The following is a 27,816-nucleotide window of genomic DNA, read 5'->3' as shown; positions in this document are numbered from 1 at the left end:
CTAGAGAGCAAAGTTCTCTAGGTTTTAGTATATCTATGTTTGTTTGATTTCCTATGCATATCAAACAAAAATAAATGTAAATCTTCCAATGCATATTCTGCACAACTTAATGTAACAAACCAAGTGGGTGGGCCAAGGTTTCTTATCATACAACGTACATCTCTGTGATGTCGGAACCAGTACTCTTTAATACCACGCATGTTTGCTAACAGATTTGTTATGCTTGATTGTAAAACCTCTTCTTTTTATTGCACTTTTTCTTGTAATTGCGTAGCTGACATATTTTGAAAATGGGTACCCGATTTCAATGTGTGTGCAACTCCGTGGCATAGAGTTGCTAGTTCCCTTTCAAAGAGTAGGTGGAATATGTATTCCACATTTTGTCTAAATCTGTGATCTTCAGAATACATTCATAATGAGCGGTATTCCGATGCTGTTATCTGAGTGGGTCTATCATCGTACCTTCCTCCTTTACCAGAAGGCAAGAGTAGAGGGGAAGCATGTGCTTCTATACTTTTTTCCCATATGCTGATTGGTGATCCTATGGTTTGTCGCATTTGATATGTTTCTAGTGCATCATCTATGGTGTCTTTATAGTGTAATGGATGAACTGCATAATGGTCTAAAATGTTGGATACTGTAGCAGGATCTAGAAGTTCAAATTGACCAGTTTCTGGTGACTCAAATTATTTCAGTGGTTTCCCTCAGGTTTTCTTCAATATTAATTTCTTTGTAGTATTCATTATTGTCTTTTAGATATTGCAAGGCTTGTCTAACTTTATGTAAGTCTACGAGTTGTTGCCAATTTGTTTTGTCTTTTATAGGTACACCATTTACTAAGACAATTAAAGATTGTTCTATTGGACGTTGCACCCCTGGAGTGTGTACATTTTCTTTCAGATCTAATGATAAATAAACTACTTTGCCACAAATGCCTTTCACCTATTCTGAGGGAGGACATTTTGTTGTTTTTGGTTAAAGGCGTATTATTGCTTGAAATTCATGCACTGTTTGAATTATGATGCTCTCATATAAATTGAATTGTTCCAAGGGTTTTGGTAGTGGGAATAATTCCAAGTTACTTGTGATAGCACATGAAGGAGTTTGGTTGTTGTCAAGTTTTGCAGTGCAGTAACTGCAAAGTATTAAGGGGTTATTTATTTCATATTTATTTTCTGCTATAAGGTAGAGAGCTAATTCAAACCATTCAGAATCTTCATTGTCTTCTATTTTGTATGCTATGTCTACAGTTTTTGTGCTACTTTTAATATGAAGTTCTGTGGCAACACACGCAAACACATGGTTTGGTACTTCAGAGGATGTACTTTTACATTTTAGTATTTCTTTTTTGTATGTGTGTAGTAGAAGGTTGCCATTTGTAGAATTGTTCCTAGTCTGTTGTAAAGCTATTGTATTTTGTAAGTGGCTTTGACTTCCAAAATATTTTCTCTGGAAATGCTCTATTTCTTTGAGTAGGTCTTTGGATGTACCATGTAGAAGATTGTTATTTAATTTGCCTAATGCTAAAGCTGGACTGTTAGCATTGTACAGTTTATGGACTATATATCTTATAGTTTAAGGATGTGTTGATATAATTTTGATATGATGGAAGGTGCTTTTGCAATTAGGTCCTGAAATGCAGGCTAATGAATATCCTGTGTATTTGCGCACTGGACAGGTATCCACATTTTGTAGAAGTTTCATTTTGAATTTGTCTTTGCCTTTTACATATTGATTGAGGAAATGGCATAAAGATTTGAAAGATTTTTTTGTCAATGTTACACATTGACGTGCATGGCCATTTGTACACTGGACGTTTTGGTTCAGTCGGATGGAGAGGTGATACTGATGTTTCTGGGGACATTTTTGTAAGCAGCATTTCTTGCCCCATTATGGCATTATTAAGTTTCTCATACCCTCGTCCACTGCTATGTATGGCAATTGTGTTTCTTTGCTTTTGTTTGTATGCTTCTTCATTGAAATATGGTTATATGCTTGTGGTGTGACTCCATTCACCTCAACAGATATTTAAGAAGTTATTTTTGTTGACATTCTGTTTATTGAGAAAATCTTTTTTGTAGTTTAGTAGTTAGTTTTGTTAGTGGTTCCATTCTGTTTAACACTAAAATAAATAGCTTCCTTTTGAGAAGGATTGCACTGTCTATGAGAGCTTCTAAGATTAATTTTCTACAGTAGGTTTTAAGGACTGTGCATGATTTCTCTCCTGTTTTTACAAGATTCTGAAGGACTCTGTGGCGGAACATTTTTTGTAAAATACTTTTTTTGGTATGGTTACTTGCCACTACATCAAGATTTCTAGGAGCAGTGTTAGCAGTAGTGTTAGCTGAATTCCTTTTAATCACTTTCTGTTTCATTTTACATTTTAAAAGAGGAGGCTATGTTTTTGAACTGGAAGCTTGTGTTGTTTTGCTTAATGACTTTATTAGATCTTTTGTTTGAACTTTGTGTTCAAATTCTGCTAGATATGGATGCTTATTTTGGACACTTATTTTCATTTGCTCTACTTCTGCATTGCTTTCTATGGACTTGCTTTTTGGTAGGCATTCTTTGGCGTCTTTTGAAAAAATAAAGTGGGTATGGGTTGGGCTGTTCTGCAATGTATGTGTGTTGTGTGCATGAGTTTCTGAGTATGATTTTAAGGATGTATGTGGTGGTGTGTGATTGTGCATTGGGCAGCTACAACTAGTTGCGAAGGCTATTCTTGTATTTGTGCGTTATTCTACTGGGGTTCAGATGACAATACAAAGTAAGCTAGTGGTGAGGAGAAGCACTAATACTAAATCTAATGGTATAGAATTAAAACCGTTCTTTGTTCTGCAATACTAACATTCTAGGGGCCGATTTATGGAATTTGTGCACCAGAAAATGTGGATTTGTGCACCATTCTGCCTGCAAATCTCTGGTTATCAAATGGGAATTTGCAGGCAGAATGGTGCAGAAATCCCCATTCTCCGGCGCACTAGTTCCATGAATCAACCCCACAGTGTTTTTGAGTAACAGTAAGAATATTATGGTATTATTGTACTTTTTCTTTGTTGTTTGGAATGAACAGGTGTCTTCTCAGTTGTTGTTTGTACTTCAGATGCTGCTGTTTTTCAGGAGAGTGGTCTTCACTGCAATTGTAAAAGAAAGAAGTTAGTAATTTTGTGTATTTATAGCACTGATGTTAATTTAGACATTGATTTTTATGTTTGTGTAGAAGTATTCTTGTTTGATTACTGAACATAGTGTGTGCATGCAGTTTCCTTCGACTATGTGAAGCCTTTACATGTTACTTACAATATGTTAGTTCAACAAGCTTTGCAAAGGAGTAGAATGCTATGTGTATGAAACTGAGTTGGTTTCTTAAGGCTGTGTTATTGGATGTTAAGCGATAGAAGAAATAATAATATACTTATTTAGCAATTTTTAAAATGTAAATGGAGGAAATTGTATAGAAAAGCATGGAATGTATGCATATGTCAAGGTGTGTGAAATAAAGCAGAAGGTTGTGATGTATAGGCAGTGGTGTTATTTCAGCTGGGAGCTTTTCAATTATAGTCTTTATCTGTGTGAGTGTTTAAAGATGCATGAACTTATCCTGGTTGTGTGTAATTTTATAATATACTGCTAAGTGTTTTTCTACAATTATACCATTATTTCTCCAATATTTTAATATTAGATTTTTTAAGATAGCTGTAAGTGTAGAAAAGGAATTTAGATAGCAGACAGGTTTGGAAGTGACAGTTAATTATAGCAGATGGGAAAAATAATAGTAAGTTCATTTTATAGGTTATACAGGTTAAGTGGCAGTTACTCTGTTTTTATGCATTTATAAGAGTTGTACATGCACTGTGCATAAAATATGCATACCTGTAGTTTGTATTAATGCATGTAGATATGCATGCAGCTGCAAGTAGAAATCTGGGAGACTTGTACAGTAGTTTTGTAGTAGGTGCTTTCCGATGATATGAGACTTGTATTCAGAGTGATCAAAAATACATTTGAAGTGCTGAACTATGATGATGGAGTTAGATGCGGAGGTCTTGGATGTGATTGGTGGATGGTTGTGTGACTGCTTAGCTGTATCGAATGAGGGAATGGCACAGAGAGTGGGTAGACGGGCTATCCAAGAGTTACACGCTCTGCGGACATCGTGGCTTTTCCGCGGACAGGGCGTGTCACATGCAGGGTTTTCCAGCAAATCCAGCAATGAAAAGGGACTGTAGGGATTAGCCAATCAGTTGTTGAGGTTGTGGATTTGTGTGGAAAGAGGCTGTGTGTGGTGAAGATGGCAGAGGTGGAGACAGTCAGGGTGTTGGTCGTGTGAGATATGTTTGTGCATGGTTTACAGCAGTATCCTCAATGCAGGCATGTGGCAAACAATTTTGATGTTAAAGGAGTGGAGGTGGTATGGAGCACTATGCCTGATTGCAATTTGCAGGGAATTGTACAAGTTTGTGAAGATATGGGCAGGATGAACAGTCCCCATGTGGTAGTTTTGCACTGTGGTGCTTTGCTTTTGGGCTATGTCAGTGCCCCTACTTTGTTGGCAGATTTGGAACACTTGGTTCAAGCAGTAATGAACATCCTTCCAAAGCCAAAGTTATTTTTTCTGTATTAGTACCTAGGGCAATATGGGACAATAGTTCTGCTTTTTGTCCTCAGCAAAATATTGCTAGGTGTGCAATCAACCAAGGCATTTGTGCTTTCATGCTTAGAGCTGGTATGTTCTTCTGTAATAATGATTCCAGTAATGCTGTTTATTTGAAAGACGATGGCATTTCTTTATCTTTTTATGGGAAATGCCATGCTGTTTTGGAATGTAAGGGTTCTTTGGAGAAGGTTATGTGAAGATTTTAGGAGTAAAGTAAGAACAAAAAATTAAAAAAATACAAAATAACAGGTGCCTGTCAAGCATCTGCAAAAAAAGCTTTTCAGAGCCAACCTCAAAGGGGAAATGGAGCACACTATTTAAATTTAAATTCACCACACTCAGATTTTCGATATGTCTGCAGACATCGTGGTAGTCCGCGGACACCACGTATTGCATACAGGGATTTTGGGGTGGAGAGGCTTGCAAATGAGAGAGTAGAGCAAGGGATTGGTCAATAAAGTTTACTGGGTGTGTTGTGTAAGGAGAGAGTTTTTCAGAAAGTATTTTTCCTGAGAGAAGAACAGATAGCTATGGCTGTGTCAGAAAACAGATTATCTGGATTTTGGGAGACTCATGGATACATTGGTTGGAGGTGCATGCAGAAAGCTGTGGAGTAGGTGCAGATCTTGGATTCCCTCATGTGGAAGTGCACTGGCATGGGGTGGTGTGTGAAATGAAGTGGCTGGACTTGGTACCTCTCTGTGCTACTTTGGAGACACAGCATCATCCAGACATAATTATAATTCATTGTGGAGGGAACAGTTTCGGACATGTGTCTGGAATTTCTTTGCAATTTGACTTGGGAATGTCATGGAGAGGTTTCCAAATTCCCAAGCAATTTTTTCTCGTATTGTGCAGAGACAAATGTGGCTGCGTTCTTCTTCATTTGGTCCACAAATGGAGAAAGCGAGGTGCAATGTCAATAAGGCTGTTTGTGCCTTTTTAAGAGATGTTGGCATGTCTTCTTTTCACAATGAAAATATTATGTTTCGTAGCACATACATTTTTCGCACAGATCGAGTCCATCTTAATTATGCTGGCAATCAGATTCTTCTGAGAAATGTACAAAATGCATTGCAACCTTCTTTGGAATTACAGCCATCCATTTTACAGTAGACATTGACCATTTGAAGTTTTTCAAACACAAAAAAACAGCCACAAATTCCTCCCATAGAAAAGTGCAATGGTCATGAAAGGGCAGCACCCCAAAATGTTATATGTCCGCGAACTGCCTGCAGAATTCTAAAAAAATGCACAGGGCCCTGCACTATTTATTTGTCACTTCTATTTTTAAACTGTGAAAGGTGGCTCTGAAAAGAGCCCTTTTTTGTTGTTTTATATTTTTGGGTTTTTTTAAACATGACACACAAGGAAAGGAGGGTAAGGAAGAGACACCAACCATGGGGATAGGAAAGGGCAGGTGGAGTGAGGAAGATTTAGGGTGGGCCTTATTCAGGTAGTGGGCAGACCTTCTCATGCTCTGTGACCGCAGTCTCGAAAGCACTCCGAAGATTCTCCCCCCTGCAGAGTACTGCGTCGTAGTACATACAAAATATTGTGACCCTCAAAAGGTAAGGGTCAACAGCATCATGAATGGCCTGTGAGGCTGCTGGAGGGATGCGCTGTCCCCCAGGAGTGTCTCTTGTGGTGACAGAAGCGGAAACTGAGGATGTTGTAGAGGAACTCAACCTACTATGTTTATCACAAGGTACAACCTTGCGAATAGCCCCATCGTGGAACGACCTTAGGGGTCGCTTCATTGATGTCGTACCAAAGCTGTACGAACCAGGCCTCCCACAACTCAGCACCATTTTGCACTGGTTGCAGGTGAACTTATTGGCACATGCTTTTGGTGCTCTACCATGAATGGTAAACAACCGCCACACCCAAGACTCACGGCGAGTGCTGGTAGTAGGGACTTCCACTACCTCATCCTCTTCATCCTTTTCATCCTCCTCCTCTACATCCTCACGCCTGTTCCCATCTGCAGAACCCTGGGGTAGGTGGTGGTGGACGGACTGGGGATGCTGCTGAGACAGAAGTAGCACCAGGTGGAGCATCAGCAACCATGGATGCCGTCAGGTTAGATGATGGAAAGCAGAAAGAGCAGCAAGAGCAGCAAAAGCAGAAAAGCAGGTCAATCTGCAGTAGTGGAAAGACAGAATGAGCTCGAGCTCTGTAGTGTGGCCTTTTATAGGGGTGCAGGTGCATGCTCCGCGAACAGCCGCACTGTCCACAGACAGATCGAACACCCCAAAAAGCTCAAACGGTTTGTGCCTGGTACATGTGCAATGGTGAATTTTTACTGTAAAATACTTTGGATTGTCCAAAAAATAATTTTTAAAATGTTTGGGGACCTGGACAGTATCTGAAAATCAGGACACACGCTCAGAGTGGGTGCAGTCACATGATGACGTTGCGAACACATCCGCGAATGGGACGGGTGTCCACAGGACACCAAATGGATAGGAATGGTTGTGCGCATGCGCGGGTGTTCTATGGACAGTTTTCAGGTCCTCAAACTAATGAAAAGTGTGACACACGTGAGACGGACAGTTATGGACAGGCGCAATGTTCGTAGGACCTATGGGTGTGGTGCGCATGTGCGTAGAGTTTCTACGGACAGGCATAGTGTCCTTAGGACACCTCCATTTTGGTTAATTGCGGACATTCAGGACACAGAGTGTGTTCTAAGAACAGTTCCATCTTGCTTGCGGAAAGGACGGACCGGTATAATGTCCTTAGGACACCTCCATTTTGGTTAATTGCAGACATTCCGGACACCCGCGCTGTCCGCAGACACCCTAACTGACTTTAAAAAAAAAAAATAAGATACAAAGGACTGAATTAAAACACACAATTTTTTTTTATTATATACAGATATATAATTTATGAAAGAGGGGCAAGAAGAAACACAAATACAGGGGAGTTAGGGGTTTAGAGAGGATGATGGGAGGGGATGAAGGGATGGATGTCTCATCATAACGTGTTTCTTGGTGGCAAGGGTTTGGGGATAGTTGACTGGGACATGGGGAGGGGGAACAGGTGCATGTGGAACAATGATATTAATTTTTTTCTTTTATGTGGTCCTCCACAAAATGTTTTAAAAGATTGAAATTTTCCATTCGCATATCCATTTTTTGTTCCATGCGCTCCAGAGTATTTTGTAATGTCTCTTTTGCTATATTATTTTCAATGTTTGTATGGTTTGTTAAAAAAAAAGTATATATTTTAAGTACACAAAGTAATGATTATTAATTTGCTTATATAGAGAAGTGTCTACCATTAGTATCACTGTCTTCAGTCATTTCCTCACATGTGAATTTTTCTTCAAGCCATACCAAAGTACTGGACATTTCTGTATAAAAAAGAAAATATTACTTTTAGTGTACCTAATACAGAAAGTTTAGAAATATATAAGGAAAATTAAGTTTACTTACTAGTTTCTGGTAAGTTTTGTTGTTATTGTTGTGTAGGTCTGCTGTGGCTTCTTGCTGTGCAGTTTCTGTGAGGTAATTATGCTGAAGGCATATCTTTTTTATTTTGGTATATTCCATTTTAGTACATATGCTATTTAAATGGACGGTTGATGTGTTACATATATAGGTTCCACTTCTTATTTATTATTACATATAATGTGTTTATGTGCTGCTTTTTGAACTTGTGTATATGGCATGATAGAACAATTTAAGATACCCCCTGAGTTTTTCAGTAGTGTTGATGTTGTCCGCGTCCATCCGAGGGTGCATATGCACAGTCCGCGGACATCAAATCACTAGCAAGGGGGTTCAGTATATTCTATGTTACATGTATATAAAGTAAGGGAATCCTACTAAACATCTATCAAATTCACAATATGAATATGTATATTCAGTAAAAAAAAAACTTTCATAAAGGGACGCAAATGGATATTTCCCATCCGTTAAACGTACAGTGAGAAGAAAGCCTGTGCTGCAAACTCATCGCAGAACAGGTTATCATGCCATGTTCTTTTTGGAGAGGAACGCCAGCTACCTTTTTTGAAATATTTTCAAGGAACTTAGGGTTGGTCACCCTGAGTTACCCTGAGTTACCTGGAGGCAACTAGACATGGACTCCCTGCTCACTGTTCTCAGAGATGCACAGCTTCACCTCACTGATGAGGCCCAACAAGGCTGAAACATGTGTATGGGGTTGCTGTTGGTACTCTTGTTCAGAGAGGAATTGCCATAGCGTTTCGGTGCTGGACTGCCCATGTGGGCAGTACAAAGACTGATATGCAAATGGATATTTCCCATCTGTGAATGGTACAGTGAGCAAAAAGCGTGTGCTGCAGACTCTCATCTCAGAAAAGGTTATCATGCCATGTTCTTTCTGGAGAGGAGCGCCTGTTAGCTTTTTTGAAATAAAGGGACATTTTGGTTAAGTTGCGCTACTAAAAACCTATGAAATTGTAGTCAACATTATAGTAAGAATCCCTTGTACAGACTTTTCATGAAAAGTACATGCACATGTGATGTCGTCAATGGCATTTGTGAGATCATCTTTGATGTCCTGGGTGTTAGTCTTAGCAATGCACAGTGGTGGCATGAGTTATGGTGATTTAGCTTACCATAACTAGTGAATTTCAGGGGTTTTTCGGTTTTACTTGGAACCATAACGTCCCTTTTACTGATATATATATATATGTATATATATATATATATATATTTTTTTTTTTTCCCAAGGAATAAACCTTAGTTGTAGGGACGTTAAGGTGAAAACAAAACCCCTGAAATTCCGCTAAAGCCACCTTAACTTCTAGCCCCCTGTTGCACAGCCTATGACCACAGTGATGACATCACAGATCACATCACTGATGCCACTGGTGACAAAACTAATTACATTGTATAGAACTGATTACATCAAATTAGACATAACATAATTTATAAGTTATCTCATGAAAACTTTGATTACGTTAACAATTTAGGCCATTGAACTGGCCATGACAAAAGCTGGGGTCACTGGCCAGCACCAAAGGCCAAAGCTAGTGGTCAGTTAGTGTTAAAAAATACCAATGTGCACGGTTAAAAGCCATGCCTAGTATCCCATCACTGTTTTAAAATATACAGTGGGCAACATTGAAAGCTGTAGTAAGTGGCCATGGCTAAAGACCATAGCTAGTGCCCATTAAAATGTAAGAATATACAGTTTGCATAGCCCAAGTCTGTGGCCACTGGCTAGTATTGTGTTGAAGACCATGGCTAGTGGCTGATTAGTGTATATAAGATACAGGGGGCACAACAGAAGGCCATAGCTAGTGTCTGTTTAGTGTTGTATAATACACAGTGGGCATCTCAAAGGAGATGGTAAAATATTGCTTTAATCTCAAGCCATGCCGGTATCCACCGTTACAGTCCCTGGAAAGGATCATGAACGCCACAATATTCCCATTAGCATAACACAAAATGCAAATGGACATGTTGTGAAATCTTATTGAGTCTATGTACTTTACTGAGAAATATAAAGAAGATGGAGTCTATATGTTTTTTTAGTTCTATTTTTTAACTATGAAAGGTGGTTCCTAAAGGAACATTTATTTATTGTTTTTGGATGTATTTTTTTTTTTAGTTGGCAGGGTAGCTAAGAACAAAAGGTGAGAAGGGAAATGAGGGAAGAGGCACCAAACACTAATATGGAGGGGTAGGTGGACAGGGGAAAATATTGCACTTGTTTTATTTCTAAGGCAGGGGGCAGTGTTTCACATGCTCCTTGATTACAGCAGTGGTGTAGGCTCTTGGGGAGGAGGGATGGCATTTAAAAAACTTTGTTAACGGGACATTATTGTTAAGATGGACTAATAGAAACCTATGAAATTCAATGAAAAAAAAACTTTGTTAAGGGGACGTTATGGTTACAAGTAAAACCAAATAAAAAAACCCCAGAAATTATGCTAGTTATGGTAAGCTAAGCAAACAAAACTTGTGCCACCACCGTGCACTGCTAAGACTAACACCCAGGACATCAAAGATGACATCACAAATCAATTTCATATGTTTTTATTAGTCCAACTTAACCATAACATCCTTTTAACAAAGTTATTTCAGTGAATTTCATAGGTTTTTTATCAGTGCAACTTAACCATAACGTCTCCTTAAAGTTTTTTCATTATATAAGAATAGATAGTGCCTGTTTGGAAAGCTATGTTTAGCTCTGTTTGAAAATATATTTTGCTCTAAGTTGTAACAGTATATTTGTGACTTAAGAACCTGTTATTATTATTTTGTCTTCACTGTGTGAAATGACAGAGTGGCTCATTACAGGTTTGGTGGTGCAGCAACAAGTGTGATTCAGATAATGCCTTTGTAGGTGGTCATAGAATTACAAATGTCTAGACAAAACTTAACCAGAACTCAACTGCACTGTCATTGGTAAAAAAAAAAACACAAAGTGATGTCAATAATATTTAATAGGGAAAAGAAGCATTATTAAGACATGTTTGTCAAAACGTTTTCATGGGATAACAAATCAACACATTATTGACACTATTATACGGTAATTCAATTGTAGCAAACTAACATAAATTCAATATAAATATCACAATTGTTACCTTTCCACAAATTTACAAGTAGTACCTTCACAGGGAGGGTGTACAATCCTCCCAGCCCAGTGTGATGGCAAAACACTGGAGGAGTTATTGCAGGCAGGATTACCACCCATGATAATTACTGAAATATACCCATGGTGTCCTATGCACTACCAAAAATTGGGATTCGTTCCACTATATTGCTACCTGTAATTTGGCAATAACCCTGCTGAAATGGGAATGTGGGGGGGGGGGATTTCAGTAACTGACTTTAACATCAAACTCGGAATGAGGCCAATATCTCCTTTCCTTGCAAATGAAGAACATGCAACATCAATGTTTCTGGTAAACAGAAGGAAAAGCCCTATACACAGCGCAGGTCAGAAAAGGGCATCAGAAACTAGAACACAATGGGAGAGCTGACCTGCCCACATGGGTTATTTAGCACACTTCTAATTTCTGTGTGATTACTTGGAGTTGAGGCTCATATAAAGTTTGCCTCCAAGAGCAATACATGTTGAACCCAGGAGATGCTCTGGATATATCAATGAATCTATATCCTTGGCTGACCCATTTGGCGGTAAGGTACCAATCTGGAGCAAGCAAGCAAAACACTCTGACTGACTACTGTATTGACTTAGTAGCCATTATTTAATTTAGAATGTGATAAACATTGTTGGATGTAAAACAATTTCAATTTTGAGGTATTCACCAACAAATGGTGTAGATAGTGAATTACAGGTTTATACCAACAAATGGTGAACATAAATAAAAGTTCATACAGGCATTGATGAGAACAAATTAAGTGTCACAGACAATACCCAAAATGTAACAAAGGAAAGTATCTGTAAACAATTTTAATTTCAAATGTACAAAAATCACAAGTCTAGAACAGCACCCTTTGTTCTATAAACATGATACATTACACAGTCTAAGTCTGCCATAGTCACGTGTGGTATACAGAGACAAATGAATTGATCACCCACAAGAGTCCAGCCTCTGGAAAACTGGTATAGAAGAGAAGTTCCTAGTCTTGTAACTTAAAAGTAAGCTACTTCTAATACTGAGCCAGTTCAAAAGAAGTAGAGAAGAAATAGTGTCCTGGTGGACTCAAAGGTGAATTTATGAGTACTGTGGGTGTGTAGAGACCAGTCCTAGTGCTAAATAACCCATGGGGGCAGGTCAGCTGTCCCCTTGTGTACTAATCGATGTTTCTGGACATGGTGGCAACAAAGGAATTGAGGAAGAACATTGTATGTTATTACCATGCTTAATAGTGCTGTGTTTGTTGACCTATCAAGTATGAAAACTAGTATTTTCCCTGTTGTTATGGTATCAGTGATATGCAGTTTACATGCATCCCTTTGAAACGGTGTCATAACCTGTTGAGCTATTTCAGTCAAATAGGAAAGTGACTTTTAAAACTAACTCTCCTTACACATACAATATTTTTATATAACAATCCACACAGAAACATTTCCATGTACCATACAGAACAATGAGCCAGACCAATGTACTTTTTGAATGCCTGCTCCAAATGTGCATTAACACAAAGGAGCAAATAGAAACATCTGCTAACGTGTGTGGTGTCTGTTTCGGAACTCAAAGCCTTTGCATGACAACCAATGGTGGCCACATACAGATGTGTTGTGTGAACCTTGACCCAAGTGTGTATATCAGGGAATGCATGATGGTGTGGCCTCCTATTTGTGAGGACACTCAATATTCAAATGGGAAAATCTCTCTGAACATGGGGCAATAACCTGGCTTTACTTTGAAGTAAGAGTTCAAGAAGCGCAATGTACATAAACTGCTGCACATGTTCTTGACTTGGGACAAATCCGCACGATTTGCTCCTTTTTCAAATATATTTATGTTTCTGTCTCGTCGTTGTTTCTGACTGTTCGTTTTAACCCAAAAGTACAGAACATTGAAGGGCATTAAGCTCTATCCGGGCTTCGTGGACCTTCAGGCGGCTTTCGATGGAGCCCCACGAAAACTACTCTGGGGTGCCCTCAGAAAAAGACAAATCCCCCAGCATTTAATTGAGATCATGAAAAGGCTGTACTAGGAAAACGAGGCAGAAGTACGTTACGGCTTGGGAGAGGAAGTCACAGACTTGTGGAGTCAGGCAAGCGTGTGTCCTCGCTCCTTTGTTGTTTTGCTTGTTTATTGATGAGGTCATCAGAGAACTGGTTGTGAAAGTTCTAGATGTACCAAGGATTTAGAAAGGTAGGTTACTGGGGCTATTCTTCGCCGACAATGTCGTTCTCTTGGCCACTTCTCCAATGGGTATTCAGAGTACAATGGCATTGTTTGTGAGGAATTGGGATGGCTAGATCACCTCTGTACTGGCCCACGTTGTGGACAACTAAGGGCCTTGAATGCTACAGGGAAGCATTGAGCCACCTGCTGGCCCTCTGGGCCGTTCATGTGAAGGAAACACTGGGAGGCTGTAAATTCCAGAGATGTGGGTCCAACCAAATGTATTGGTCAAGGGAGCAGGGTCAAGGCTCAAAGATGCCATACTACAAGAAACTAACTAGCAGGTCCATGGGAAACTCATGACAGGGGCTGAACCTGTGGACATGCTAGCTCTAGGCCAAGGGGGACTTTGGGTACAAAGAGTATTTGATTGAATATCATCACCGCAACCATAGTGAGATCATTATATTTAGTGTCTATAATGGGCACTTTTAACCTCGCAGGTTTCACAAGCACATGTGCGAAACTGGTGATGAAACAGTCATAAGATTTCTGTTCTTTTGTGATCAACAGCAAGTATTTAGGGTGCAATATTTGAAACCCATTTTAAGGGCAAGAGGAATCACAAGTATTAGATGCGAGGGAATGCTGTAAAAACACAATAGAAATACTGGTAGTAGAAATACTGGTAGTGAACCTGGTGGATAAATATATACATCATGCCTGGCTACATAGAGACAGCTTGCTTAAGGCCGGCGGTACACCAGAAGATTGAGCCAAGGGATGTACCAAGTGGAAAAATTGACTACCTCGGCATCGCACCTTCGACTTACTTTGCACAGAGTATTTACCGACCAAAGAATATTTTTTATAGGGAGGTTTACTAAGTCACAGAATAAGCCAGAATTAGCCCGTGGGCCTTGAAATATATGTATTTTACTGCACACGAAACAGCACCTTTTTCCACTGCATAGAGACTTTGATGATAGTATTTTCTATTGCGATTTGATTTTAATGAGCCCCCCATGCTACTTGTTGTTACTGATTTATTTTTACTATTGAATCATGATGAATTGTTTATTTTTAAATGTAATTTGATCGCATGTAAATTATGGTTTGATGGTTGATGCTGAATAAAGCTTTTGAACTGAACACATATTTCAATCCAATGGTTAGTGGAAGACATATTTCTTTTTTATTCACAATTTGCAGTCCACCATGCCCTAAGTCAACGTGCTGCACAACTTGGAGTATGAAATGACCTGTGCACTGCCTACAACTGAGCAAATAAGCCCAGGGCAGTATGAGCGCTCGGCAGAGCTTTGCAGGATTCAGTGCTTCAGGCCTTTTGACTCTAACCTTTCATTGTTATTCAAAAATCTGTGTATCCATTTCTAAAATAGTTCTTGTAAAAATTAGGTAAACACTCAAAGTTTGTATAGGGCTCAATGCCGGTTCCCTGTTTTTCCAGCTGTCCAAATTTCCCAGTAAGCATGAATTAAGGATGAATGCACTGCCTTCCTCCTCTGGGGTGCAGCCGCCCATGTCCTGCGTGTTGGTCTCAGGGGGGACACCAGCAGTTATTGAGTATGTTGGCTTATCAATAACTCCATCAGAGCAGTCATTTGGGCAGCACGTTGGGGATTGGACTTGATGGCTGGAGCGCCCAAGGCTACACCCCTCATATGAAAATTATACGAGTTAGAATCCAGGTGATTGGCAATAGTGAGCAGTATGTCAGTGTGATATGATATGATAGTTTATTTATATAGCGCCTATACAAAGGGTGTTTCAAAGCGCTTCAAGGTAAGGGAGGGAACAAGGGAAAATACAATGACATTCTTACAGGCCATGAACAGTAAGGATGTGAAATTAACTCTTGTACTCGGCCCGACGACATTTCAGATAGTGCAAGAGCTAAGACATAGATAAGGAAGGGAGCGGGAGAGTGGGAAGGAAATGTAAACAGACAGGCAACTACCGTACTAGGCCTGTCAACATCTCTGGTAGAGCCAGAGTAAAACAAAAGGTCACGGAGTGGGGTGCAGAAAGTGAGGGGAGGAACAAAGCAAGCGACTATCGTACTACTGTGGTGTTTTACTTCAACCCTAATGTTGTTGTATAGGAGTACAGTTGAGGTGAGTGCCATGTTGAGAGCAACAATGGAGGCAGGATTCAAGTTAGTGCCAGTCTCCCCTCTGCCCAGTAGAGGGGTCTGCTGCAAACCCACACGGCTACAGAAGAGCTGGAAGAATCTAACAACAACGAGATGGAAGTTTTGCCAAATGTTGATCGAGGACATGAAAGGAGGTAGAGATTGTTGTATGCGCAAATCCGACTAATCAGGCAGGTCATTGGATGGGGGAAATAGTTGACTGACAGTCTTTCACCTCATTAAATAGCTATTCCAAATTGTACTGGGCTACAGAGATATTATCTTTGATTTCCAAAACTGACTGTGGTGCTGCAGAGTTAGTTTGTGATACTATAGTGGGACTCTTAGCAGCAAAAAATCCTTTGAAAGAGTTTAGGGGTCATTTTGGAGGATTTGCTATAGTAGAGTCTATATTGACCTTGTTTGTTGGGGAAAAATTGACAATAGACCCGGCAACTCAGTACAAAGGTATCAATTGGGGTCAGGTAAACACCTGCGCTGTCCGCACTCCTGCTCCTAAGCTCATACATAATGCTGCGATCGTATGCACGGTTTTACTGTAAAGACTCAGACTCTTTCTTAAGATTGAGGTTTATTGTTGGGGGACCAATCATAGGTTGTACAAAGGCAAGTAATTTACCATCTTGAGAGCAGATCATTTTTCCATGTTTAATCTCTGGTCTAGCAATGGCACATCCCAACAATAGAGCAGACTTCACGAACTTCAAGGCCAACACCACCCAACCGCAGACTGCCAACTGCGTTCACCTTAGCACTCGGTTTCATGCATGCGCTCTCGCGCTGGACCCCCTACTTTGAATCAGTGGTATGCAGGTGAGGACTGAGCTCCCAGAACAGCATCACGTACCACAAGATCCCCCTGCGACTGTGCTCATCCTAATGTTCAGTTTTGCGCACACGCTCTCACACTGGACTGCCTTCTGTAAATCAGCAGCATCAGTAGTATGCAGGCGAGTATGGGGCTGCCAGAACGGCAACACATAGCATGATCCCAATCAAAAAAGTGAAATAGGCATAGCCGTGATGCATACCTCCTATGCATTGTGTGGTATTGTGGGCCGAGGGAAGGCTATTAGAAGAGGTGTGAATGTGAGACAGTAGCAACCCAAATAGAAATAGTACACAGTTCCAAAATAAAAGACTGTCCAATCAATTTTCTATAGAAATGTTTATACTTTAATCAATCAAATAAATTGTACAACTAACTATAAAAATGTACCCACTGTAAAAGAAGTCATCTGCATGGTGCACTTGTGTTTGACCTTGACGGGTGACGAGGCTCTGCTGGCACAAGGGTGCATTAAACTAGTTTCATGATGCAGCAACATGGTTCTAAGGGGTGTGCCAAAGGCAGCAACGTGGGTCCTGGCAGTTTTAAAGTAGTAAACACTTTCCAAATGTGGTTCAAAGTGGTTTGAGTGATGAAAAGAGGAGACGTGGCTGCTTTGGCCCCCTATATGCTCTGGGGGCATTTAGGGCAATACGAGTCCTTTTCAGTTTCTACTTTTCTATCCTACAGTAGTCTTACTAGCTGAGCGTTAGGCATTGGACCCTAGCAAAGTCACCCACAATGTCCCATGGAAAGTGGTAGGGAGAAGAGCTTTCTACTTCCTCGGAACACATGTCTTCACCTATGGTAGTGGGTTTTGTAAAGGACTTCTCTGCTAACAGGGTGCAAATTAATTCTTCCTATTTTATTTGCAGGTCCAAAAGGTTCTTCTTCTTCTTTTTCTTGTTAGGGTGACTTCAGAAACCCAAAGCCGGCGATTTCCATCTATTGAGATGATGTTCGCCAAAATAAAAACTAATCAGACATCCACCTCCACTAGTTCTCGTCCCACTTCCCCGTCTCCCGCACAAACTGAAGGAGGAACCTACACTGATCATCCACCACCCCTCTTTTCCAACTGAACAGATCAAATAACCCCTGTTCAAGCACCCCAATGCCACTCATCCTGACTGAGTGATTCCCGCTGCACATTAAACCTCACACAGTCCAACATATAATGAGACACCGTCTCCGGGCACCCGCAAGCCTCGAACACTGCCGATGCAACTCTACCCATCAAACACTTGAATCCCGCCAAACCCCGCATGACCCACCCTAAGGCAATTCAAAATAGTTTCCTCCCTTTGTGTCAACTCTACCCCCCCAAATGCCCAAACACACAACTCCCTGCACACTGCATAAAACTGCCGCCCCTTTGAGCTCATATCCCATCGATCCTGCCACATAATATTGCCACGCACCATCACCTGTACCTGAGCCACACTCAATGGGACTTTCACATCCACCTCCCTCCACAACGAGGACCCACACACAGCCCGATCCACCAACTCATTACCCAAGACCACACAATGACTGGGAACCCAAGTCAACTCCACCACAGTACCCCTGCAACCCACTCCTCTAATCACTGTCTAATGAGCACAACAATATCCCTCCTATCACAATTCCCCAGTCCAAAAGTTAATCAAAGAAGGAGTGAAGACCCCGTTGTTTACAGGTAAATATGCAGCAGGAATTAGATGAAAGAAATCCTGCATTAAGGGGTCCAGTACCTGAGACAAGTGACCCGTGCCTCCTGATGTCAAAGCCAGAGTCCCTTGTGCCACAGAAAGTGATAAGACAGAAGGCATAAATTAGTTTTCAAAAAATGATTAGCAGTATTTGCTAAGTAACATTGTTTTGCTTGGCAACTTATTTAATGATCAATTTTGTAGTAACATTTGAAACGTCACCAGATGGTAATGGTACCCAAGGCAAAGTTGGCAGCAATACACCAATTTTGTGTACCTCAGAAGATATTGGTGAGAGGAGGGTCTTTAAAATGTAAAAGGTTAGATGCACAAATGGACAGAAATAAACAGATCTTATAAAAAGGCTCTGAAAACATTTGTCAGTGCAAGGCTCTTTGCAGCCGAGTGCAGTTAGTGTTGCACAGGCCAGTGTCCTTTATAGTGTATTCTTCACACATCATTTTCTGTGTAAGGAGTAGTTCAGAGGTTTCATAAAGACAAAATGTTCACAATGTTGAAGGAAAGTCACAGCGTGACACTGACAGATTTGTATGCCACCAACTGACCTGGGGAGTCAAGCAGCTCCGGTGTTAGTTACAAGTTAACATGTACCAGGAGGCTACAAGCATGCGCTAAAGAGCTCCAGCAAATGGATACCAGGTTTCCATTCAATATTTTCCCAATATCTCTCAGAAATAAATAGGGAAAATCCAAAATCTTCCAATTCAGTTTTCTCAATGCAGATCTAGGTTTGTGGCTCAGGATAGGTGCCACAAAACATTAAAGCTCTTAAAATTTCAGAGCCACTTGTGCAGTACTTGCCTGGTGGGGATGAGGAGGCTGGATGTCAGTCAGAGGCAGTTGCATTGGGAGAAAGCCAGCGCTTTAGAACCCCTACTGTTGCTACTCAAATCTGTTACACTGCTTCAGATACACTAACTACCAAGTACAACACCAGTGCACTCAATCGGGAAGCTACACTATCTTTCCTCCCTCCTCACTTTCTACACTCCTTCTCGTTCTCTCCACTCTTCCAATCTCTACCTACTCTCCTCTCCACCTCTACCCTGTGCCCCTTCTCGCTTCGGCTCTTTCCAACTCCTTGCCCCTTACCACTGGAACCGCCTTCCACTTTTCATCCGCTCTACTTCTTCTTTCAATTACTTTTGTACCTCCTTAAAATCCTATCTCTTTCATTCACCTCCTTAAAACCCTTTGCTTCCTCTTACTCCTTTTAGTATTCTCACCTACCCCTCCTTTTTCCGTTTCCTACTTCCCTTCCCCTCTCTCTCTCTCTCTCTCCTTTATCTCCACCCTCTCCTTCTTATGCCCTGTACGTTTCTAATCCTCCTCTCTATCTTCCTTCTCCCTACTCCCTCTGCCTCTGCCTCCTCTCTTACTTCTACTCTCACCTTTCCTCCCACCCACTATCTCTTCTCTCTTCTCTCTTCTTGACCCCTCCCTTCTCTTCTTCCCCTTCCATAATGTAAATAGTTTTCATACTGCTTTCTGGTTTAATTCAATTGCTATGTAATGTTTGTTGTATATTGTTGGTTCCTCTTGTAAAGCGTTTTGGATTAAAACGCTATATAAATTCAATAAAATACAAATACAATACCCGTGCTGAGCACCAAGTCACAAGACAAGAGTCCTAAAAGAAATGTGGAGAGCATTAGTGTGCTCTGTGTCCCTGCACCACTGATTGTAATGTACCAGCACGCAGTGCCTTGTTGTTCATACTACATTATGTAGTTTGCGCTAGTCAGTATTCTTTTTTTTTTTTCAGTTTAAGACTTTAAATTTTATTGAACATATAAAAGACGTCACATATACATTATTACAAATACTTTACAATAAAAAAGAATTTTCTAAAAAAAATAATTGTCAGTTTTCTTGGAATTTTTTAAGTATTATACAGTGAAGCAATTTAAGCACAAGATGTGCACATGTGAAGGTCATTCTCCAAGTACAAATGTAATACCAATGGAATCACTTCATAAAGCAAGTTACAGTACCTTGATACAAATGTACACAACAAACCACCTAGTCAAGAGTTGTGTGAATGATTTTGACAAATGCTTCGTCCCTACTGTGCAGTTACCATTTTTTCCTCTATACAATTTAAATAACCTCTATTTAATTTTATGAAAATAAGGACATTAAGAGCAATTTCTGCTCAATGATTTTAAAATCTAAAATAACATATCATTGAGAACACATTTATACTGAAATAACCTCTGTAGCCTCACCCCAAAAGGCCTGATAATAATGTGCATTTTATTTTAATAGTACAGGCTGATATAATGCACATGCACGCATGTATTGTCAAGTAGACCCATTTAACAGTAACATAAAGGGTCAAAACACATTTATTTATTTTCAAGGAACAATGACTAATGCACAATAGAATGCAATAGACTGTTAGACTGTAATACTAAATAAGATAGTTAAACTTCCCAATATTTAAGGGTTGGCATTTATAGATACGCAAGGGCATCCTCGCCCATTTTCAAAATATATATATTCCAACAAGCGGATCAATTGAGATGTTCATTTTACTTTGGCTGCTGAATTACTAGAACATTCCAGGTCTCTCAAATATGCGTTCAGCAAGAGATCTTGCAAATATTTTGAGGAACAAGTGAATGAGTCCACTAGGACTTTCTTCCAAATTAAATTTATTCGGTTCTTGCATTTTGCTTATTATTACAGGTTTTTCTTTTTCACTCAAGAAAACGGAGAAATTCACAAATAAGGTATTCTATATATCAATTCTCTCGAATCCATTAAAATGACCGGGGGCTCAGCAGTGTGTGTGTATTTGTGCAGAATCCAGTGATTTTTTAAGCTGAAATCGTATGTCCTGCTGTATGTCATAGTTGTTTATTATTGATTATGGCTTTGGCAAGTACTGCCATATGTCAGATTGGGACTCTTAATGTCATTGTAGCAGATATAGAATATTAAAGTGTAGAAGACATGGCCAACAAACTAAAAATATGCCTAAAAGTGGATAAGCAGATCATACAATAGTGCCCCAATCAGGACTTACCGAATACAATACAAAATATGCTCCATGATACCAGTCATGCCATTGGCTAATTCTGCAGGCTCTGACAGATGTACTTTTAAGTATCAATGCAAATGTTCAATTCCTTGGTTCATAAATCAAATACTGAAATTGCAGGCTCGTATCTGCAGGGCATTGTAAAATGTACTTCATCAACTGAAATTTGTGACTATCAAATAAAACATATACTTTCATTAAAATACAATAAAATTATGGAGCAGTCACAGCTATCCTTACCTGAATTTTATATTCCATATCTTCATACTATAAAAGTTTTTTTATGCAAATGAACTTTCATCTTTGTTATAAATGTTTCTATACAATATAACATACATAAAAACACATGAATAATATACGTAAACAGTATTTCAGAAATAGTAGAAAAATATTCTCAAATTAGTCCAATAGAGAAATAAAGGGCTATCTTCAAAGCAGCAAACCTTGAGCTGCACACTGTATACTTTGTTGCAGTCACTTTCCCCAAAGAACTGTACTTGACTTTAAATCCTTAAGGGATTTAAAACAAAGTTATTGCGCTGAATTTTTCACTAAAGGAAACAAGAAACAAATGTGACTGGATAGCACTACTTTTTACAGTTAAAATGCTTTTTTTTTTTACTGCATTGCCATGTCCTAGTCTGGCAGCCATGACACTTTATGCATATTTAAAGGATCAAATCCCTTCAATGTTCCAAGGAATCCTTTTCTGGGATATATGTTTTCATGCACCTGAGACTTGACCACAATTGAGATTTATATCCAAAATGTTTATGCTCGGCTAAAAGGTCTTTCAAGTGAAAACTCTTGTCCACACAAATATGAATGCTGCAGTGTAAACAGTAAAGCTATGTGTCTTTAAAAATAGGTGTACATGTTTGAGTAACAGAAAGAATTTGAAAGGGTAATTCAATTTGAAAGACTAGTTTCCAACTTGGACCGAAGAAACTTGAAGAATGCATCTGTGTGCAAAGATAAAGACCCAATGTGGAAACGTGCAATAACTATTTATATGCAATCAAATATAATTTGAAGCATTTTCTCTATTTTGATTTACTTAATTTATGAAATAAGCCACATTTAGGAATTGTCAGGAACAAGTGAAAGTCTGTCTGTTTTCTTTTTTTGGGTTTCTCAGAATGTTGTAAAATAAGTATTAAATGGAATGTTACGCTGTTATAAATATCTGGGATGAAGGGCTATTGTAACTCTTAAAATGTTTAATATTTTGCTCTACAGCTCTTGTGTTGCATTGTTCATGTGCCGTATCAATTGCCAGATATTAGTTAACCTCAAGGAGAACATAATTTAGTATACCGGAAAAGGTACCCTTTTTTTTTTAAAAAAAAGAAAAAAAATAACATTTATGATAATACACAATGACATTCCTCCTTTATTGAGCCTTCTAGCCTACATGTAGTGGGTTTCATAGTTACACAGTAAATCATTTTGTTCAGTACTCTCATATTCCATTGGTGCTTCAAATTATATGTTTGTGTATATACGTTATTCTGAATCCAGTATGTGTAGAAAGGTTTGAGACCACAAAATATCTTTGATTTGAAATGTGATGACGTCCATTGTATTATGGTGTTCCCAAAAAGAATCGGCAGATCTTTATGTACTATAAATGTAATCATCAAACTATGCCTGCCAGTCCCCTACCAATCTTCTCTGATCCCTTTCAAAAAACTCTGTGTTTGCAAATTGGCAGTCAAACCTCTTTTTTTTTAAATGTCCGTACAATGGTTTATAAAAAAAAAGTACCACCAGCATTGCACATGTTGGAAGCAGAGCAGACAAATAGCTGAAAACCCAATTCCAGAGTTACTATTTTATCATAATAAGGGTTTGTTAAAACCGTTTGCCTGCAAAGTATAGATGTGCTAGATACAGTTAGATTATTTTATAGACCCATGATCCTAGAACCATACATATATTTTCAACAGGATTTGATCTGGCAAAACCAGGATTGCAATACACATTAAATGAATGTCCCTAAAAGAGAGTTTGTTTTTATAGATCAAGAATTACTATGTAAAGATTGAGGAATACCACATATTTTCATAAATATGTTTTAGGTTATGCCTAGAGAGAACCAAGATGGCAGTTAAACAACAGCACAAACATCACAACAGATAAGAACTTACACAAGGCATACAGTAAATGTCAAACTGCATTCCTTGCCGCAGTGTGAGGCACTCAAAATTCTCAGACCAATGTCAACTGGTCTTTTTGTAGAGCTCCCCTATCATCCAGTTAACATTTTGTCATTATCAACTGTAAATAAGTACATGAAATAAAAATGCTCATTTCCAAAGTTTCTCAGAGTGCAAGTTCAGTTCTAGCGTTTGATGACCACCTGTTCATAAGCACTAGCTCCGACCCTGTTTGGTAAATGATGGCTTCCAAGGGCTGTACTTCCACCAGGTCCGACAAACAAACGCAATCCTTCCTCTTCTGCACTGGAGTCCAGGCTAAAGTCTTGACTTTGCAATATTTTCTCAACAATGTCATCTGCATCCACCCTGGTGGCATCCACACGTTTTAACTGTGATTCCACAGAGTCTTGTTTGACTGGATGCCTGTTGAGCTTCTCTGATGGTGAGCGTTCTTTGTCAGGTGTGCTGGGGTTAGTTTCAGGGAACTTTGATTCATCCACTTCACAAGGCTCAGGGATGCTTCCAATTCCAGTTGAAGTACTTCCAGCTGAGGTGTTTCTCTTGTGACTCAACTCAGAGAAACTGGAAGATCTAGAGTGACTTGTACTGTACCCTGATGCCTTTGACTGCTGGCTTGCATAGCTTGAGGTTCTAGAATGTCCGTAAGCTCCAAGTTCATCTGGAACAGAGCCACTCTTTGCAGAGAGATCTGAAATGGCAAGATGTAGTTTCGATGTTTCTCCCCCCTTCCGGTCCTCATGTAAAGATTCTAAATCTCCGGAAATAGAAATAGATGTTGCTGGAGAAGGCAGAGTCTTAAAGCAAGGGTCACCAGACATCAGTTGCATGCTAATGACAACCTTTAGAATGGAATTATCTTGCCTTGTATTTTTTGTGTCATAACCCTCAAGCAAGCATCGACGAGTCGTATTTCCAGATCCAGCAAACTCAGCCAGGTTCAAGTCAGCGAAGCCAAGCTTTGCAAATGCCTTGCCACCTTTTAATTCCTTCCGTACAGATACCCTGCAAACGCATGGATCCAAGATCCCGGAGGTGGCACTGGCACTCATTTTGCACATGAAGGAAAACCTCTTCTTCCAGTGAACAGAGTTTGCTTGCACTACCTCCCTGGAGGACTCCACGTTGAAGCTGCCGCCGTCCAACAGGCGGATCTTGCAGAAGAGGATCCCGTTGACGAAGGGCACGGAGGACAACTCGTCCAACTGGAAATCCACTCGGAATTTGAACTTCTTTTTCTTCATCATCATGAAAGCCATAAGCCGCGGGGAAGGCGGCGCGGGAACCCGGCGGGGGCGCAGGGCAGCCCGGTGGAAGGCAGCCCAAGTCGACAGTCCTCTGAAGGAGCCCTCGTTGAGTCACACTCCCAGCATCCCTGGGTCATGGAGGGGAAGCCGTTCCGCCAGCCGCTGCAGCCGTTGCCACGCTAGAGGAAGCAGCACGGGATCGGAACTGAAGCAAGCACGGCCCGAGGAGGTGGCCATGCACAAGAAAAAAAAACGCTACTCAGTATTCTGTCTGCGAGTACATGCAACCAGTGAGTGAGCAGAATACGTGCCCTGAGCTGGAGGAGTGGATCAACACAGCCTAGAGCAGAGGCTCAGGAACTATATTTACATGACATAAAATCATGTACAGTAGAGTCCATCATATTTTAAATTGATGAATTATGTGAGGTGCACCTTTCAATTCCAATAAAACCAGACATTATGTTAGCCATTGAAAGCCAAACCTTACACATGTGTACCAACGACAACAGAGCACAATCTGGGGTGGTCTCAAATCTCTGCTCCACCCCTTAAATAATGTGTGTGATCCTTGACAAATCATTTTCTGTCACTTCTGTTGGGTGAAAAACACAGAAAAGCAATGTACATTTTACAGAGGGAGAGGTCCGATATAAAGAGCAAAAGTAGAGACGGGTATGGAATGTGAAACCATCAGCATGCTATAAAGAATTGAGGTACTGGGTAAAAAGCAAACAGTGAACGGGGAGTCGGTAGTCCTGGCAAGTTAATAAATAGCTTGACAAACAGTAATACAGCATCCTGCCATACTTCAAATAGTAGTGGTCGGAACCGCTATTGCCAGATTATTTAAGAGCCTCTGCATATGAAAAGGTCATGAACAAGTGTGTTGCTCAGAGAAGGGGCAGTCTGGAAGGCCGACTCTGGGCTTCTTTGCAGAGTTCGACTCTTGACACTGCCCGACACCGCAATCCGTGGTGGCACACAAGGCTCCTGGCCCTCTCAGCCTCTCATAATAGGAGGACAGTGTGTCAGGGGCTCAACTTGACTAAAACTTTGAAAAAGGAGATGATGGGCTATCCCTTCAAATATTGGAAGAGGGCTATCTTCAGACACTTTGAAGGGGCGGATCAAACTCACTTGTGTGGTGGGGGTGTTCTCCACCACAGCATGTTTGTGGGAAGTAGAGTGGCAACTTAGCAGCAAATTGTGCAATTTAAGGACAATCAGTCACCAGCCCTGCCCAGTGATAAAATGCACATGTCTTCTCTTACCAGCACAGTATGATGTGGTTGGATTGGATCGCATGATTTGCCCAGGATCACACACTTTGGTTTAAGTAGTGAAGCCAGGATTTGCCAGCAATTTAAGCAACTTATCACAAACCTTCAAAGCTCTAGTTAGCACAAATACTAGTTTTGGGTTTCAAGAACCACAAAAATATGGTTTCATATTGTTTACTTGCAAAGTACACAAATCGTCAAAAAGCACCCTTCTTTGTAGCAGTATTTGCACCACCCTCAATAGGAGACTACAAGTCCCAGAATACAAAATCATTTTTTCATTTATATTAAACTAGTAGAACTCACTGATAAACGATGTATTCAAAAAATAGCTTTGAGTCACTTCCTTTCCGTGCAACTGTGGTGTTTAAGGCATCCACATACCACACATTGTGAGACTCTTCACAGTTGAATCTTCAATGTTAAATCAGCAATAACTCTCCCCTTTACGGGTATCCTGTTTCCTCGTATGTTTCCAATCACAAATCAATTTCCTAAAAATAAGGCGCAGTTATATATTTTAGAACAGTAATTGCCAGGCCTTTGTTATCTGTGAAACTAGAGGAAGTTTAGATTGAAAGAATATTTAGTAGGCCTTCTACGTTCAGGCTTTGTTATCAGTGTGGGGCTGTCTGCTAGCAAAGGTATGTGACTAATATTTCACCCAGCCGAATGGGATCACACAGCCCAGCAATTCTAATACAGCCTGCAGGAATAAAGCCTTCCAAATCGTGGGATGCAGTGGTTGTGCAGCAACGGCCTGTTAATCTCGCGATTGAAAGAATAATTAAAAAGGTTTCTGCGGGCAGGCTGTTTTTAGTGCAGGCTGGGTGCTAGGAAGTGGCTGAAAATCATATTTATCACACCTGAAATATTTTTCCCAGCCACTTGCTAACACACAGCCATACAATTTTCACGGAGCCTGGAGGTAAAAAGCTGCTGAAATGTCATTTGGATTGTGGGATGCAGCGGGCGCTCCTGCAGGAAAGGCATGTTAATGACAAGATTTAAAGAATGTTTAGAACGTTTTTGCCAGCATGCTGTTATTACTGCAGGGGTGGGTGCTAGACCATTTGTGCAAATAATATTTTTCCCCACCTGAAAGGATGGGAAAAATATTATTCCTACCCACTTGCTAGAAGCCAGCCCCATAATCAGGGTTGGCATCAGGGCCTTTCAACTATTTCAAATGACAGAGCCCGCAAGCCTCAGGTGGGGTCCCAGCAACTACCCCATGTTGCCAGTCATCAGTCTTGTAACACAGCAAAAATGAATTTCTCCATTTTCATTCTGGGACTTAAATAAGCACTTTAAAGGGCTTGCATTAAAGCTGTGTTTTCTCTTCCCAAGCAAAAAGCTCTTCAGTGGCCATGTAGTGTGTAAGCTCCCTGCTGACTTAATCAGCAGCTATTAATCTTATCTTTGCTGCCATTGTAATGTATGCATCCCATGTGTGCACCACACTGTTTTTAATCTCAGCAGGGGACCCCCAACCATCATGTCAAAATGAATCCCACACATCTTCAGCCAGGCCTGCCCGCACTACTGACACACACTGATTGCAGAAGGCTTTTTAAATATTCTTTCTTGCTCATGATAGAAGAGCTCTCTGTGCACCTTATATCACAATAATGAAAGAATATTTAAATGACCTTCTGCAAGCATGCTGTGTTATTACTGCGGTAATGGTTGCTAGAAAGTGGCTGAAAATAACATTTCTCTGACATGAACCGGGCGGGAGAAATATTATTGCCAGCCACTTGCTAGCACCCCACCCTGCACTTATAACATAGCCTACTTGCAGAAAGCCTTTAAAATATTATTTCATTCTCCTGATTAAAGCGCTGGCACCTTTTATCATGAGAAAAAAAGAATATCTAAACGGCCTTTTGACAGCATGCTGTGTTATTACTGCAGGGCTAGCTGCTAGAAGTGGC

The 27,816-nt window shown here is 40.2% G+C and overlaps 1 protein-coding gene and 1 pseudogene across 1 annotated transcript in view; both read right to left on the bottom strand.

The window, feature by feature from the left end:
- The window catches only part of SLC7A11 (solute carrier family 7 member 11), a 1,087,616-nt gene that overhangs the window by 1,018,930 nt on the left and 40,870 nt on the right, over positions 1-27,816 (bottom strand). The window lies entirely within an intron of this gene.
- On the bottom strand, positions 22,540-24,826 carry LOC138516139 (EEIG family member 2 pseudogene; annotated as a pseudogene).

This window comes from Ambystoma mexicanum, chromosome 6q (assembly GCF_040938575.1).
Source record: "Ambystoma mexicanum isolate Mex_15411 chromosome 6q, UKY_AmexF1_1, whole genome shotgun sequence".
Lineage (NCBI taxonomy): Eukaryota > Metazoa > Chordata > Amphibia > Caudata > Ambystomatidae > Ambystoma > Ambystoma mexicanum.
Note: the sequence above shows the minus strand (reverse complement) of the source record. Positions and strands in the feature narration are given on the sequence as shown.